We start from the raw sequence: 18,264 nt of genomic DNA on the forward strand, positions 1-18,264 counted from the left end.
TTTGTTTTCCCAATTATTTTGAGGTAGGGTCTCATGTAGCCGAGGTTGTCCTTGAGCTCCGAATTCTCCTGCCTCCGCCTCCCAAACTATAGGTATGCACCAGATTAAACCCGGGATTTTGTGTCTGCTAAGAAAGTGCTCTATCACGGGGTTCTCACTCTGTAGCTCAGGCTGGCCTCCAGTTTCTAGCAATCCTCCTGGCTCAACCTCCAGATTGCTAAGATGAGAGGTGTCTTCCACGCTTGGGTTTTGTTTGTTTGTTTTCCTTTCCTCTATACATACATACCTATGACAAAGTTTAACTTATTAATGAGACACTGTGGTAGGTTAAGGGAGATGTCTCCCATATTCTCCAGTATTTCAGTACTTGGTCTCCAGTTGGGAGGCCCTGTTTGGGTAGGTTTTGGAGGAAGGGTATGTTTGCTGGAAGGAAGTGGCTTTGAAGTTTCGAAAGTCTGTACTGTGGCCAGTTTGCTCTCTCAGCTTCCAGTACCAGCTGCCACACCTACTTGCAACCATACTTCCCAGCTGGCCTGGTGACACTCTTATTCTTTTGGAACCATAGACTCAAAAATAGATGCCTCACCTTGTTCACAGTATTTTATCATTTTCTTTTCTTTTCTTTTCTTTTCTTTTCTTTGAGACAGAGTTTTTCTGCAAGCTGGCCTCAAACTCACAGAGATCCACCTGCCTCTGCCTCCTGAGTGCTGGGATTAAAGGCGTGTGCCACCACTACCTAGCCTTATTATGGTATTTCTATCACCAATAGAAAATAACCAAGACAGGCACTTGACGAGACTAACATAACTAGGGTGTGGTGGCACACACCTTTGAACCCATCACTGGGAGGCAGAGGCAGGTGGATCTCTGTGAGTTGAAGGTCAGCCTTGTCTGCATGGAGAGTTCCAGGACAGCCAGGGCTACACAAAGAAACCCTGTCTTAAAAAAAATAATAAAAATAAATAAATAAATAAATAAATAAATAAATAAATAAATAAATAAATAGGTAAAATAAGAGATGAACATAACAGCAAAATAGAGCCATTATAACAACAGACTTAATAAAAATTTCTTAGAACTTAACTACTTTTTGTTTGTAATTTTGAGACAGAGTCTCACTACATAGACTGTCTTGGAACTCATTGTGTAGACCAGGCTGACCTCAAATTCATCAATATCTACCTGCCTCTGCCTCTCAAGTTCAGGCACCACCACACCCAGCTTAGCTAATTTTTATATTTTATGTTTTTATTTTTAATTACATTTCCTCTCTCTCTCTCTCTCTCTCTCTCTCTCTCTCTCTCTCTCTCTCTCTCTGTGTGTGTGTGTGTGTGCATGCCACTGAGTTGTAGGAGTTGGTTTTCTCCTTTCTCTATGTTGGCATCTGGATTGAACTCAGGTCATCAGCTTTGGCAGCAAGATCCTTTTACCTGATGAGCTATCTTGTCAGCCTTGGGATTGATTTGTTTTAAAATTTCTTTTTACTGTTATTTATGTGTATGCACGTGTGCCTGTGTGAGTAAATGCTGGGAGAGTGTGGATGCCCTCCGAGACCAGAAGTCACCGGATGCCTTGAAGCTGGGGTTATAGTCAGTTGTGGATTGCTGGGAAGGCTTAACCACCAAGCACCCTTTCCAGGCCTTCTCCCTAAGTTTGGCTCTCCCCCACCCCACCACCCCGCCCCCACCACCCTACCCCCACCCCCCCCCACCCCCACCCCCACCCCCCGCCCCCAGACAAGGTTCCTCTGTGTATCCCTGGTTGTCCTGGAACTTGCTCTACAGACCAGACTGATCTTGAACTCAGAGATCCACCTGCCTCTGCATTCTGACTGCTGGGATTAAAGGCGTGCGCCACCACCGCCTGGCTCCAAGTTTGGCTTTTTGAGACAAGATTTTGGTCTGAAATTCACCCAAGAATATTGGCTGCTTGTGCAGACAACCCAGGCTCAGTTCCCAGCGGTTCACAACTATCTCCCAGAGATCCACCTGCCTCTACCTCTCCAGTGGTGGGATTAAAGGCTCGTGGCACCACACCCAGCCTAAAATAAATCTTTAAGAAACAAAAAGAGTGGTTGTGGAGGGGGTAACATGTGTGTGGGGGGGTGAAAGAGAGAGAGAGACCACTGGATTGGTAAACATGGAAATGAGGGTTCTGGGGGTGGTGGGGTTGAGGCCAGCTTGCAAAGCTTGGTTAGCAAAGCACCAGAGTGCATGAAAAAAGTTCAGTATCATTAGTCATTAGGGAAGCAGAAGTTAAAACCGCACTGTGACAGCAATACACACATACCAGGGTGACCACAGTCAAATGGGTAGAGGGCACGGAGGTGGCTCGGGGGAAAGTGCCTGACCTGTGAAGAGAGGGTCTTCAGTTCTGATCCACAGCACCCACTTGAAAGCCTATGTCTTTTAAAAAGCACATGAGTGTGATGGCAGATGTCTGTTACCCTAGTGTGGGGGTGGGAGTGGAGACAGGTGGATCCCTGGGGATTGCTGGGTAGACTACTGAACAAGTTTCAGATTTTAATTAAAGTCCCTATCTCAAAAAAAAAAAAAGATGGAAAGCAATAGAGGAAGACACCTGATGTCCACCTGTCTTCCATGCATACATGCACTGGCACCTGCATGCACATACGAATGCAAACTTGCCATCATGCAGGTGCACGCGCGCGCGCACGCACACACACACACACACACACACACACACACACACACACACATTGATGGTAAGTGTTAATTGTCAACTTAACAGTATCCAGAATCACCTAGAACAGGCTTGTGAGTGGACTACTCTTTTTTTTTTTTTTTTGTAAGACTATCTTTTTTTTGTTGTTGTTGTTCTTAAATTTTATTTATAAATTCATATCAAGTGTTTCAGATTAATACTTTTAAAAATATTTTATTTCTTTAGTGTATATGAGTGTTTTTGCCTGCACGCACTTCTGTACATCAAATGCATACAGTGCCTATGGAAGCCCGAAGGAGGCATCAGATTTCCTGGGGCTGGAACTGCAGCAGATGGGTGCCTGGGTGCTGGGAACCAAACTCCAATCCTCTGGAAAATCAATATGTGCTCTTAAAGGATGAGCTGTTTTTCTGGCCTAAATTATACTTGTCTTAAGGATTTATTTATTTTTATTTTATGTGTATGGGTGTTTTGCCTGTATATATGACTGTGCATCACATGCATGCAGTGCCCATGGAGGCCAGAAGAGGCACTGGATCCCCTGCAACTGGAGTTACAAGTAGTTGGGAGCCACCATATGGCTGCCTGGAATGGAATCAGTCATCTGGAAGAGCAGCCGGTGCTCTTACAGTGAGACATCTCTATAGCACAAATTATTCCTTTTAAAAAATATTTAATCTCTCTCTCTCTCTCTCTCTCTCTCTCTCTCTCTCTCTCTCTCTCCCTCTTCCTCCTCCCCCATCCCTCTGTGGGTGTTTACGTATTTTGGTGTTTTAAGACAGGGTGTCCTGTATCGCAAGCTGGTCTCAAGCCCAGGAGGGCCTTGAACTCCTGATGCTCCTGCTTCCACCTCCTGTGTGGGGAGATTAAAAGTGTGTATCACCACACCTGGTTTAGCCTCTGTTTTTTGAGAGTAGATGGACCCCAGGGCTTGGGGCACTGAAAGAGCTTCCCCTGGGAGGCAGCCGTGAAAGAGATGGGGTGTGCTCTGTGCTCCTCAGATGGGTGTCGGGGTTTCCACGCAATGACTTCCCCTTGCATGGGAAGTCCAGAGCCAGTCGGCAGAGGAGGGCAGGTGGGACAACGCCAAGTTACCCCTTTCCAGTCTCCTGGGAGCGACTGCCCTGTGCCCACCACAGGTCTGAGGGTTCTTTTTGTTTGGTTGTTTTTTTTTTTTTTGTTGTTGTTGTTGTTTTGTTTTGTTTTGTTTTTGTTTTTGTTTTTTTTTTTCCGAGACAGGGTTTCTCTGTAGCTTTGGAACCTGTCCTGGAACTCACTCTGTAGACCAGGCTAGCCTCGAACTCACAGAGATCCTCCTGTCTCTCCCTCCCGAGTGCTGGGATTAAAGGCGTGTGCCACCAACCTCTGGCTTTTTTGTTTGGTTGGTTTTTGTTGTTATTTTTGTGTTTTAGTTTTCTGGGTTTTTTTTGTTTGCTTGCTTGTTTTTTCAAGACAGAATTTATCTGTTTAGCCTTAGCTGTCCTGGAACTTGCTCTGTAGACCAGGAGGTTTGAAAGCTGACTTCTGGCAGGTGAGTGACTGGGAGGACCACAGTAGGGTGAGGAGGACAGGCACGCTTGACAGAAGTGATTCAAAAGATGAGCGACCAAAAGAGGGGCTGAGTAATGCCCACAGGTGGAGACCTTAGCAAAGGATGGCGGGAAGAGCAGGAGGCCTGTGCTGCTGGAGTTTATCTTTACCTCATGCATTGCTGGGGCAAACTCTGATTTTCTTTCCATTTCCTTGGGTCCTTCCCCTTCACACTGTCCTGCTCGTAGTGCAAATAAGGGGTGCCCCAGCCTTTCTTTTTCTTCCTGATGTACTCATGTGGCTGAAGGACCATGGAAAACTTGCTCCATTGAAACTATGCTCAGAGAGCTGGAGAGAGGGCTCCATAAAATCTCTTCCAGAGGCCTCGGGTTTGATTCCCAGCACCCATATGAAGGCTCACAACCATCGGTAACTCCAGTTCCAGGGGATCCGATGTCCTCTCTGATCTCCACAGGAAGTATGTACACACATTATATATGCAAGCACAACACTCATACATGTGAAATAAATGAATAAGTTTCAAAAAAAATTAAAGAGAAATAAACCAAAGAAGCAATCAGGAAGAACTGGGAATGCCATTCAACTGATGGAGTGGTCACCTAACATGCACGATATCTCAGGTTCCATTCCCAGGACCAGGGGAACTGGTCTGGTGTTGCACACCTGTAATCTTAGCACTGGGGAAGTGGAGGAGAAGGTCAAAGTCAGCCTCCTACTTAGTGAGTTTGAGACCAACCTGAACTACACAAGACTGTGATTCAAAAAAAAAAGGGGGGGGCAGAGTGAGGTGGACACTGTGACACAGGTCTGCCCTCACCACACACAGGAAGGCTGAAGCATAGGGTTGAGAATCAGAGGCTAGCCTGGGCTACAAGGGGAGCAGAGGGGAGATCTGGACACGGTGTGCTATATGGGTCACTTTTGTATCAAGTGACAAAATATGTAACCAAAACCATGTAAGGGAAGAGATTTAATTTGGGATCACAGTTTCAGAGAGCTCTCTTCCCACCGTGATGGGAAAAGCAGAGCACAGCAGTTCTGTCTGTGCCCACCAGAACATATGGACACAGTTCACATCATGGTGGACCAGAGAGCAGAGAAAGACTGTAACTAGGGGTGAGTATAACCTTCCCAGGCCTGCTTCCCAGAGACTTCCCCAAACAGTACCACCCGCTGGGGAACAAGTGCACACAATACATACATTTGCAGAGGCCCATTTTAGATTCAAATGCTAATGGCTGTATATATTAAATGAAATCACAGATGGGGCTGGTGAGATGGCTCATGGATAAAGATGCTTGCTGCCAAGCCTCATGACCTGAGTTTACTCCCTGGGACCCACACGGTAGAAGGAGAGAATTGACGGGCACAAATTGTCCTCCACACATATGGTATGGTATGGTATGGTGGGAGCCCCTCCAAAATAAATAAATGTGATTTATTTTGGGCATGGTGGCTCATGCCTTTAATCCCAGCACTTGGGAGGCAGAGGCAGGTGGAGCTCTGTGAGTTCGAGGCCAGCCTGGTCTACAGAGCAAGTTCCAGGACAGTCAGGGCCACACAGAGAAACCTTGTCTCAAAGAAACAAACAAAAACCATAACAAAATGAAAACACAGAACAAATCCCCCACATCCTCTGTGTGTGTTTGTGTGTGTGTGTGTGTGTGTGTGTGTGTGTGTGTGTGTGTGTGTGTGTCTGTGCCTGTGCCTGTGCCTGTATTTGCTAGATGCTAGACATATAGGCCTGTTGTCTTCCTCAATCACTCTTCACCTTACTAATCTACTTTTTGGTATTGCTGGGGATTGAACTCAGGGTCTCCAAGTGAGAGACAAGCCCTGTAATACCGAGCTACATCTCCAGCCCTCTGCATTATGTTTGGAGACAGTCTTTCTCTGAACCTGGAGATCACTTAATGGCCAAAGAGCTTAAGGGATCCAGCTGTGTCTGCCTTCCCAGAGTTGGCATTACAAACACTAGTAGCTATGCCTGGCTTTTTACATGCCTACTGGGAATCTGAACCTAGGGCTTCCTGCTTGATCAGCAGGTAAACCCACTGAGGCATCTCTGGGATCCACTCACATCTCCTGGACTAATACTTGTTTCTATATATTTTTAGATGTATTTATTTTATAAGTGTTTCAAATGCAGGTATGTGTGTGCACCATGTCCATAGTGCCTAGTGACTCAGAAAGTCAGAAGAGGGCACTGGATCCCCCTGAACTGGAGTTACAGATGGTTGTGAGCCACTATGTGAGTGATGGGAACTGAACTTGGGTCCTCTACAAGAGCAACAAGCACTCTTAGCTGCTGAGCCATCTCTTCAGCCCCCCCCCCCCCGAATATTGTTTTTGTTTTTGTTTTTAAAGATGTTTCTGCTAAGCTAAGTTGTGAAGCAGAGACAGGTCCAGAGGGACACATGTGTGAGCACTTGTCAGGTTGTCCATCCTCTGTGTCTGACCCTCTCACACCTTATCAGGGCCACTAGGCTTAGAGCATCACTGTACGCACACACACTAGAGTCCTAGCAAATGCTGTTGAACTCTTGGCTCATTCAGAGTTGGACACCAATTAACACAGAACAAAAATTCTTTTGAGACAGCGATCTCAATTTTCTTTTCTTTTTTTTTTTTTTTTTTTGGTTTTTCGAGACAGGGTTTCTCTGTGTAGCTTTGCGCCTTTCCTGGGACTCACTTGGTAGCCCAGGCTGGCCTCGAACAAACAGAGATTCTCCCGGCTCTGCCTCCCGAGTGCTGGGATTAAAGGCGTGCGCCACCACCGCCCGGCAGACACACGTCTTTTTTTTTTTTTTCCAGACAGGGTTTCTCTGTGTAGTTTTGCGCCTTTCCTGGAACTCACTCTGTAGACCAGGCTGGCCTCGAACTCACAGAGCTCCACCTGCCTCTGCCTCCCAAGTGCTGGGATTAAAGGTGTGCGCCACCACCACCTGGCTAAAATTTTTTTTTTTGGAGCTGAGGACCGAACCCAGGGCCTTGCACTTGCTAGGCAAGCACTCTACCATTCAGCTAAATCCCCAACCCTTCTCAATTTTCTAAAGAGCATCCGTACTTATTTCCACAGTCAGCGCACAGATTTATGTTTTGTTTTTTTTTTAAGATTTATTTATTATGCATACAGTATTCTGTCTGCATGCCAGAAGAGGGCGCCAGATCTCATTATAGAGGGTTGGGAGCCAGCGTGTGGTTGCTGGGAATTGAACTCAGGACCTCTGGAAGAACAGCCAGTGCTCTTTTAACCTCTGAGTCATCTCTCCAGCCCCCAGATTTATGTTTTTAAAGAAAAGTTTTGTTTTATTTTGTGGGTTTATTTTTATTGGGGCTGGAGACAGCTCAGAGGTCAAGAGCTCTTGCGACTCTTGCAGAGGACCAGAAGACCCAAGTTCATTTTCCAGCACTCACAACCACCTGAACTCCAGCTCCAGGGGAATCTGACAACCACACACATGTGAGCATACACATACAAGCATAAAAGATGTATTTTTTTTTAAAAAAAAGATGTATTTTTAAATTTTGTGTGTGTGTGTGTGTGTGTGTGTGTGTGTGTGTGTGTGTGTGCCAGAGTGGTATGTGGAGGTTAGAGTACAACTTTGGGAGTTGGTTCTCCTTCCATGTAATTCAGACATGGAACTTAGGTTTCAGTGACTGTTTTATTGGGTGAGCAATCTCATGAGGCTTGTTTTGTTTATAGCCCAGGCTGTCCTCAAACGTAGTATTTCTCCTGCCACAGAATCCCAAGAGCTGAGTGGCACAGTACTTTTCATTATACCCATCAGTATGGAGTCTATTTATTCGTCTCCATATTTGTAAAATTACCAAAGATAGAAAAACTGAACGCAGTAAAACGTAGTTTCCTGAATCTTCTGTGAGACCTACAGGATAATAAATATAATAAATAGATCAAGTTGTTTTTTTTTAATTGATCAAGAACAGAGATGAAAGCCTGTAATCGAAACTACTCCAAAGGTTGAGGCAGGGGGTTCACTAGTTTGAGGGATATAGCTCAGTGGTAGGGCAACAGGGTAGAATTTACCACTAAGGACCTGGAAGTATGGCTCGGCAGCCAAGAATGTTCCTAGAATCCCGAGGCGGAGGGGCTGGGGGCGTGGCTCAGTGGTCGTGTACCCCTACCTAGAACCTCCGAGGTGCAGGGGACCTGGGGCTCAATGCAAAAAGCACTTGTGCAACAATGCACGAGGCCCTGGATTCAACCCGTGGCGTTGTCTAAAATGCAATAGTAAATCCTTTTTAAAAAGCCACTCTTTCAACTCCTGCAGCCGGGCGCCACCTGAATCTCCCTCCTGGGCTTCCAGGGGCCAGCCGGCCCACGAGCATGCGCAGACGGGCTTTACTAGTCTCCATCGCCCAGGGAACCCTGCCGCCCCCGAGGATGGATCCGAGAGGGTGTCCGGGGCCCACAGGCATCGCCTTCTCAGGACTCGGTTCCTCCGTCCGGCCCCTCCCCCTGCAGCCCTCCCAGGGCTGCGCCTTCTCTTCTCGCACCTTCCAACCGCCCGCCTCCCAAAATGGCGACCAACCGCCTCCTTTCCCGCCCGGTGGAAGGGTCACATGACCGCCACAGGGTTTCCCGCCCCCCCGCCCCGCCCCGCCCCGCAGAGGCCACGCCCCCTCCCTCTAAGCCTCGGGGAGTCTGGCCCAGGGGCACGCGCCAGGAGCCCCGGGGCCGCGCGTGGGACGCGCGCGCGCGCGCCGCCGCCGCCGCCGCCGGGCCATGCATGCATGCACGCGCGCGCGCGCCCACACACACCGCGGCAGGCGCACGCGCCCCCGGGGGTGGGGGGGCCGGGACCGGGCTGCGCGTGCGCGTGCGCGCCGCCGGGCGTCGTCCGGGCGCCTCGCGGCTGACGGGCGGCCGCTGGGAAGGCCCCGCGAGGCGCGAGGCACGAGGCCCGGCGCGCGAGCCCCCGGGGGCGGGTAAAACCCGGTTGCTGCTGCCCTTGCCCCCTTTCCCCCTCTCTCCCCAGCCCTGCCTGCCCGCGCTTTCCTCTCACCTCGACCCCTCTTCACCCTCTCCTTGGCTTCGTCTTCCTCCCCCCAAGCTCGGGCCTCTGTGGCCCCTGTCCAAGGACGCCGCTCAGCTCCGCGTCGCGCACGCTCCTTCTGCACCCCCGCAGCCCCGTCCTCCTTGGAGGAGACTCTTGGGGTGCCCCCAGGCCACTGCACCCACCTTTATTTTCTCCCCGGCCCCTGCCAGGGCCCCCAACTGCCCCCTCGCAGCGCCCCAGCTCGCGCCGCGGGCCCTACCCGACCTCTGTGCCTTCTGCACCGCGGCCTTGCATTCGCAGGCCCCTCTGCTGGCCGCCCCCTTCCTCCTCAGGTGTCCCGTTTGGGGGGGCCCCGGATGTACCTCTTTTTGAGGGTCTTCGAGCAGGAACAACAAACTCTCCTCTCTTCCTTGATCATGCCTCTCCTTGTGCTTTTTCTAGCAAAAATACTATTTTTTTTCAGCCAAGATCTCCCCAATTTCCAGGAAAAAATAGGATAATAATAATAATATCTAGACTACAACCCCCCTTTTTGGAATACTTTCCCAATTACAAGAAACCAACTCATTTCTTCCAGTTTTTCATCTAATGTGTTCGCTTCTCCAAACCTCCCTTCTTACTTTCCCGACAAAAATCCTTTTCATCATCAATTCTGCCACAATTAGATTCCCCCCCCCCCCTCAAAACCCTCTAGGTTGCTCTTACCTGGCTGGGGTGGTGGGGAAGAAATAAGGTTTTGTTTTGTTTTTGTTTTTTAAAAAAGAAAGTAGTTTCCTCCATCTTTATCTCTTCAGCTTAGTATTGCTTCACGTCATCCCCAAATTGCCTTTCTTCTCAATTTCATACCTGTTTCCCTGCTTGTTTGGGGGTCCAAGTTCTGACTGCCCCTTCCTTTTCACTACCTGTTTTCAGGGCAAAAGATATTGGATGAGTTTTCAAAAATTACCACCTCACCCTTCCAGGAGGAGATAGCGAAGGTCCGATTCCACCTGAACCCCCTTTCCTGTGGGGCCTAAGCCAGGCCCTCCTGTTTCCTGGAGAATCACTCACTTGCTTTTGGGGTGAGTTTCCTTCCTTTGCACCTGTTCAAAGACACCTGCTGTGTCGTGTGGATCACTCTTCCAGCATTTCTGAGCATCTCTACACCAGTGTGAAGACCATACACGTTGCTGGCAAAATCAGCAGAAGGATAAGTATAAGCATAAGGGAGTCATTGAAAGAGATCTCGGGGCACAGGCCGGTTGACCTCTTCTGAGGCAGACTTTTATTAGATTGAAGTATGTTTTCATTGTTGATGTTCATTGAAAAAAAATAACTTTTACCTTTTCTGCTGGTTCAGGGTAGCAACTCAGATCCCTACAGGGACAAGCAAATGAGGGATCATAGTAGGAGGGATTATAACAATCCAAGTTGTGTTCTCCCGTTGAGTGATGACAGCTAGTGCAGATAACCAATCAGAAATGCCAGGCCAGGGGGACTGGAGAGATGGCTCAGTGGTTAAGAGCATTGACTGCCCTTCTAGAGGTCCTGAGTTCCATTCTTACCAACCACATGGTGGCTCACAACCATCTGTAATAGGATCTGATGCCCTCTTCTGTCATGCAAGCATTCATGCAAATAGAGCACTTATATACATAAAATACATAAATTTAAAAAAAGAAATGCTGGGCTGGATTTGCAAGAAGAGAACTTTTTTTTTTTTTAAGATAAGGCTTATAAACTGTCTTTATGTGAAAGTTAAATTACTAATGCTAAGCGGGTGGTGGTGGCGCACCCTTTTAATCCCGGGAGGCAGAGCCAGGCAGATCTCTGTGAATTTGAGGCCAGCCTGGGCTACAGAGTGAGTTCCAGGAAATGAGCAAAGCTGCACAGAGAAACCCTGTCTCAAAAAAAAAAAATTACTAATGCTAACAATTAGCTTAATAGTTACAAATGGCAGGGCAGGGACTGGAGAGGTGGTTTATTGGTTAAGAATACTGGCTGCTTTTCCAAAGAATCTGGAGTCAATTCCTAGCACTCACATGGTGACTCATAACCATCCGTTAACCCAGTCCCAGGGTCCAGTGCCCTCTTCTGGCCTTCCTTGGCACTGAACGAATGTGGTACAAAGACAAATGTGCAGGCAAAACATACTAATATTTTTAATGGCAGGGCAGGAGATGTAGCTCAGTTGTGAGAGTATTTGCCTAGCGTGGATGAAGCCCTGATGTGATCCACAGCACTATATAAAACCTAGTGTGGTAGTGCACACCTATCCTGCCAATACTTGGGAGATGGAGGCCAGAGGATCAGAAGTTTAAGGCCATTCTCTTCTATGAATTTGAAGCATACAAATGGGATACATATAACCCTGTCTCAAGAAAACAGTTAAAAAAAAAAACTAAGAGTACTAATCACACCAATAATCTCAGCACTCAGAAAGCTGAGGCAGATTGCTGAGAGTTCAAGGCTGACCTGGACTACAGAGTGAGGTCCTGTCTCAAAAAAAAAAAAAAAAAAAAAAAAAAAAGGAAGAAAGAAAAGAAAAAAAGAAAGACAATGTGAGGCCTTAGAAAATATATTTTTGGCCGGGCGGTGGTGGCACACGCCTTTAATCCCAGCACTGGGATCTCTGTGAGTTCGAGGCCAGCCTGGTCTCCAAAGCGAGTTCCAGGAAAGGCGCAAAGCAACACAGAGAAACCCTGTCTCAAAAAAAAAAAAAAAGAAAGAAAATATATTTTTGAGTTGGTTGTGATGGTGCACACCTTTAATCCTAGCACTGGAGACAGAGGCAGGCATATCTCTGAGTTCAAGGCTAGTTTGATCTACATAGGTCCAGAACAGCCAGGACTATGTAGAGAGTCCCTGTCTCAAAAAAACAACACATAATATAAATAAATAGGAAAGAAAATATATTTAGCCACTGCTATATTTGAAGTTTTAGGCTTACGAATTTTGTTAGTTTTGCTGGGAATCCAACCCAGAACCTTGAGCATGCTAAGCAAGCACTCTGCCACTGAGCTACACCACCAGACCTAGAGATTTTTTTTTTCCTGTAGGAAATACACTTACCAGGGTAAACACACTTAGAGGACCTTTTCTCTTTAGAATATTAGGTGTTAAACTTTTGGTCTTCAGTAACCTGTTAGTTGGGTAAGGTAGCACATACCAATAATCCCCAACTAAGTAGGCTAAGGGAAGAGAATTGAGAGTTAGGTCAGCCGGGGCTACACAATGGGATCCTGATTCAGGAAAAATAAAAACCTTTAATTCTTGAGGATCTCAGAGAGTTTTTATGTAAAATATGTAGACTAGTATTTTTCTATTAGAATTTCAATTAAGTCATTGGGTATCTGCATTCACCCTCCTGAGATATTAAATATGTCAAAGATATTATCTCAAACATTTCTGAATTAATCTTTAAATTTGCAAATCCATGGTCTTGCAATCGTGTACCGTGCACAAAGCACTAAGTTGATCCCCAGCAATGAAAAATTAAGATAGTGGCTAGACCTGGTGGAGCAGCCCAGCCACGCAGGAGGCTAGTATTAAATATGGTCAAATGTGACTTGCTGAAAGTTTTGTTGTTTGTATGAAGCATGCAGGACAAGAAATACATCAAGGCCAAAAAATCCGAGTGAGTACAGTGGGCCAGGCCTATAATTCCTCTGTCACTAGAGGCTAGAGATTGTTTGAGTCTGAAATCAGCTTGGGAAACAGTAAGACCCTGTTACAAAAAAATAAGAACAGGCTGGGCATAGTGGTGGCTGCCTTTATTCCCAGCAATCAGAGAGGCAGAGGTAGACAGATCTCTGTGGGTGCAAGGCCAGCCTACTGACTAGGCTGAGAGCCAGCTACACACTAGGACCCTGCTTCAAAACAACACTAAATACCACATTCTATTCTTGTTTTGTTTTGTTTTGTTTTGTTTTGTTTTGTTTTTCAAGACAGGGTTTCTTTGTGTAGCTTTGTGCCTCTCCTGGAACTCACTCTGTAGTCCAGGCTGCCCTCGAACTCACAGAGATCCACCTGCCTCTGCCTCCCAAGTGCTGGGATTAAAGGGGTGTGCTACCACTGCCTGGCACCACATTCTGTTCTTCATGGCAAAATACAATAACAATGAAGCCATTGCTTATGAATATACATGACATCTTAATTAAAAACTATGATAGAAAATTTAGTACGAAGGGTACCATTGACATGTTTCTGTGGTTGTGTGTAGCCATCATGCACTCAGCTGAGATACTGTGTCATGTATCTTCACTGAGAATAAAAATAGCTTTGACCTCTGAACTTCCTGAAAAATTCTTGGGAGGCCCTGCATTTACCTTATTAAGAAAAATGTAGTTGGGCATGGTGGCACACACCTTTAGTCCTAGTACTTGGGAGGCAGAAGCAGGCAGATCTCGGAGTTCAAGGCCAGCCTGGTCTACAAATGGATCCAGGACAATCAGGGCTACACAGAGAAACCCTGTTTTGGAGGAAAAAAAAAAGTTGAAAGGGCTGATGAAACAGAGAGATGGCCCATCAGTTAAGAGCAATGGCTGCTCTTCCAGAAGCCTGGGATTCAATTCCCAGCACCCGCATGGCATCTCACGCGCTTATCTGTAACTCCAGTTCCAGAGCTTCTGACACCTCACACAGATATACATGCAGGCACAATGCCAATGAACATAAAATTAATTATATATTTTTTAAAAGAAAGAAAAAAATGCTCTAGATTTTTATTTTGTGTCTTTCCCTTTTTTGAAACAGGGTCCCAGGCTTGAACTCAGGGTGTACTCCTTGAACTCCTGGTAGTCCTGCCTCTACCCCCACCCCAGTGGCTGGAACTGAGGTGTATGCCACCGTACCCTGATTGCTATTCTAGATCCTCCTTTAGTTGACTCAGTGCCAGAGATTTTCTTTGTGAGCGTCCTTCAGATTCCTCTGTGTCTCATTTTTTTTCTTTTTTCTTTCCTTTTTTTTTTCTTTGGTTTTTTAGAGACAGAGTTTCTCTGTGTAGCTTTGCGCCTTTCCTGGATCTCGCTCTGTAGACCAGGCTGGCCTCGAACTCACAAAGATCTGCCTGCCTCTGCCTCCCAAGTGCTGGGATTAAAGGTGTGCACCACCACCACCACCACCACCACCACCACCACCACCACCACCACCACCACCACCACCACCACCACCACCACCACCCGGCTCATTTTTTTCTTATGACAGAGCTTTGCTATGCAGTCCATAACAGCCTCGGACTCTCAATTCTCTGCCTTAGTTTCCCATGTGCTAGAAATAGAGCCATGTGCCACTACTACACAAGACAAAATCCAGTCTTTAAATAAGTGATCAGAGGAAAAGAGTCAGTCCTCTGGTTAAAACCATATGGCTAGAAGAGGAGGTCTTCCTTGATTATTCCGGTTCACAATGTAGGTACAGAGTGCAAGGCAGGAGTCCAATGTCATGTGTGGAATAATAGCGTAGTAGAGTACTTAAGTGTGAAGGCTTCCAGATCACACTGCTCAGGGCAGGATTCTAACACTGAATTAGAATGAGTTATTTATCTGGGTTTTCTTTATGTCACCCATGACAAGGTTAATAATGTAGCACATGCCTCAGAGAGGGGTCGGGGGAACTAAAAATGGCATGTGAGTGATCTCAGCAGTACTTGGCATGTGGTAAAACCTCAATAATGTCCATGCTGTTATCATGAGGATGATTATTACAAGGGCCTGCCAGGGAGACAAGTAGAGACTATGGGCAGGGGAGGCTGTGAGCCCTGGCTAGAGATGATAGTTATCTCTGGCTCTGTTTTGTTGTTCACTGTCAGGAAATATTAAATCTGATAATTTATAAGAGATGATAGAAGTCTGTATATGTCAGGAAATCCTCTCTAATTGTGCTGTGATAGAAAAAGGGCTGAGCATCTACACAAATGGTTTACCACTGAGATCTCTCTCCAGTCCTTGATTTTTGAGACTGAATCTCACTATGTTGCTCAGACTAGTCTTGATCTTCTTATGACCTTTTCACCCAAGTACTGGGATGACAGGCAAGTGCCACTGTGCCTGAAAATAAAAATCTCTTCATTTAAAAAAAAATGTTGCTGATGAATCCAATAAGCAGAAACATTGTATAGGACAGAGAAAATGGGCCTATAGTTTATAATAGGCCCTATTTATTCATCTATTAGTATGTGGTTTGAGACTAGGTTTTATATTGCCTTGCTATATAGTAATTGAGGCTGGCCTTGAACTCCTGATCCTTCTACCTAAGTGCTGGGATTGTAAACATCTGCTCTCATGCTCAACTTTATTTTATTATAATTATGTGTTTGTTTATTTTGAGATAGGTTCTTACTGTGTCACACTGGTTAGCCTTAAGCTCACAGTAATCTTTTTTTGTTTGTTTGTTTGTTTTTCGAGACAGGGTTTCTCTGTGTAGCTTTGCACCTTTCCTGGAACTCACTTGGTAGTCCAGGCTGGCCTTGAACTCACAGAGATCCACCTGGCTCTGCCTCCCGAGTGTTAGGATTAAAGGCGTGCGCCACCACCGCCCAGCTTCACAGTAATCTTTTATGCTCTCTTGAGAGCACTGTCTCATATCAAGCTATGATATGAACCACCACCATGTTTGGTTTGATTGGCCTTTATTTTTGTGTGTGTTGTATTTCTTTCTTTTTTTGTATGAAATTACTTTTTATATTTATATCACTGTTATACTTTTTTCTTTTTATTTTATTCTACAATACCATTCAGTTCTTGTGTTGTATTTCTTAATATAAATGTGTGTGTTATGTTGCATGATATGGCAAGATATGTCTCTTTTCAATTGTTCTCCACCTTTATTTTTTGAGACAGGATCTCTCCCAGAACTGGCTGGCTAATGAAATTTAGGGACCCTGTCAGTCACAGGGTTACAGGCACATGCCACTGTGCCCGTCATTTTATGCTCATTTCAGGGATCCACACTCAGGCTGTCATGCATGCACAACAAGCACTTTACCGACTGAGCCCTCTCCTTCGCTTGTGATGGGCCTTTTTAAAAGAAAAAATAATAGTGTTGCTTTGGATCCCCAGTGCTGAATTAAATTGTTTTCTAAACTATTCAACAAGGCATCCATGATGATAAACAAGGCATAAGGTTCTAAAGCTCATAGCCCTTATGCAGCTATAAAGCTAAAATTAATTTGCAAATGAAATGCAAACAAGGCAGCCCAGCCAGTTTAATAAGATTGCAAACATTAATTTAACGAGAGGATGGCTATCTCACTGTATCTTTAATGTTCCTGGAAAGAGTTCCCTTGCTGACTGTCTTGCTGGCCCTTTTTGGCTTTAGCCAAGACCCTGTGGTGTCTCAATTCTCTAACCCCTTTTCTCATTTTTTAAAAGATTTATCTTGGCAGAGCAATGGTGGTGTATGCCTTTAATCCTAGAACTCAGGAGGCAGAGGCAGGTGGATCTCTGAGTTTGTGGCAGTCTGATCTACAGAGTGAGTTCCAGAATAGCCAGGGCTACACAGAGAAACCTTGTCTCGAAAATAAAAAACAGCAACAACAAAAAATGTATCTTTGTGCATGTACATATATGTGCACATGTGTGTATTGGTGCCTGTGGAGGCCAGAAGAGGTCATTATATCACTTGGACCTCAGTTAGCTGAATCTACCTGCAACTTCCTCTCTTTAGCCCGCAACAGTCAAAGTAGTGCTTTCTGGCAGAGAAAAAAACAGACTGCCTCCATAGTGCTTCCTTCTAAGGGGTCATTCAGTGATCCAGATATTCCTGGGGCTTTTTTCTTTTAGATTGTCTTCAGAGTAAAAACAGAAAATTACAAGATTCTTAGAAGCCACATGGGTTGCCTCATTCATGGCACTTGGGAGCTGGAGGCAGGAAGATTAGGAGTTCCAGGCCAGCTTCCACTACATAGCAAGTTCAAGGTCTCAAATTTCTTAGAAAGCAGGATCTGTAGCTAGTGATAAAGCACTTGTCTAGCATGTACAAGGCCCTCCATTCAATAACCAATACCACCACCAGGACCACTCATTTAAAAAAAAACAAAAAACAAAAAAAAAACGTTGTTTGAGTATTTGGGCCCCTGGGAATAGATCCACACAGTCATAGGGGATTACCAGTCCTGCCCCCAAGGACTAGCCTCAAATTCCAAGTTTAGAATGTGCTAAAATACCTGTTGGATTTATTTGTTGACAGAATGAATCAGATGTGCTCTACTGCCTGCAAATGGCCAGTGTGGAGCCTGGGCCTTGGGTTTTACCCTGCCTGCGGTTCAGAGAAAGCTGATTGTTCTGGACTCAGGAATATGTTGAAAAGCAAATGCTATCCTGCCCCATGCCCCAACCCTGGATACCTTATAGGTCTGCTGAGGTTATTGGTGTTATTCTTTGGCCTAGAATTCTCTGTGCTGAACAAACCCACCTTGACCTTGCTGTGAGTCCTCTGCCTCGGCCTCCTAAGTGCTGGCATTACAGTCATGTGCTACTGTCTGGCTTTGCACCTTCAGTTTAATTGGAGCACTGTGGTGGTTGGTTTTTTGTTTTGTTTTGTTTTTAAGAATGCAGTGGTACAGTGGTGGAGCATGCTTTTAATCCCAGCACTAGGGAGGCAGAGGCAGGTGGATCTCAGGGTTTTTGAGGCCAACCTGGTTGATCTACAGAATGAGTTCCAAGACAGGCTCCAAAAGCTACAGAGAAAACCTGTCTCAAAAAAACCAAGACCAAAAAAGAAAAAAGAAGAATGCAAGACCTAAAATATATACCTAGTTTTCTGGTCTGGCTTTCCCACCTGTTCTCTAGTGACTCTGGGTTAATCCTTTAATTCCTTGAACTGTTCCATGGGAGTGATAACAGAATTACTTGTAGATTGCTCTAAGTGGTGAGTTAAATGCTCAGAAAGCCCTTGGTTCCAAACCTAACTCAGAGAAAGTGCTAAACAGGAATGATTTTTTAAATTATTTATTTATTTTTATTACAATTATAATTACAAATCCCAGCTGCCATGTGCATGCTAGGAATTGTACCTGGGTCCTCTGGAA

At 45.8% G+C, this 18,264-nt stretch overlaps 1 protein-coding gene across 10 annotated transcripts in view; it reads left to right on the top strand.

The window, feature by feature from the left end:
- Positions 1–5,247: 5,247 nt before the first annotated feature.
- The window catches only part of Znf541 (zinc finger protein 541), a 43,245-nt gene continuing 30,228 nt past the window's right edge, over positions 5,248–18,264 (top strand). For 4 of the 10 annotated variants that reach the window (XM_076572085.1, XM_076572108.1, XM_076572089.1 and 1 more), the window contains exons 1-2: positions 9,099–9,186; positions 10,170–10,318. The gene's annotated coding sequence lies outside the window, so the exon portion shown is untranslated. Of the gene's footprint in view, positions 5,353–9,098; positions 10,319–18,264 lie in introns of those variants that run through there. The other 6 variants (XM_042271466.2, XM_016009775.3, XM_076572098.1 and 3 more) reach the window with 3 other exon arrangements.

Source organism: Peromyscus maniculatus, chromosome 1 (genome assembly GCF_049852395.1).
Source record: "Peromyscus maniculatus bairdii isolate BWxNUB_F1_BW_parent chromosome 1, HU_Pman_BW_mat_3.1, whole genome shotgun sequence".
NCBI classification, from domain to species: Eukaryota; Metazoa; Chordata; class Mammalia; order Rodentia; family Cricetidae; genus Peromyscus; species Peromyscus maniculatus.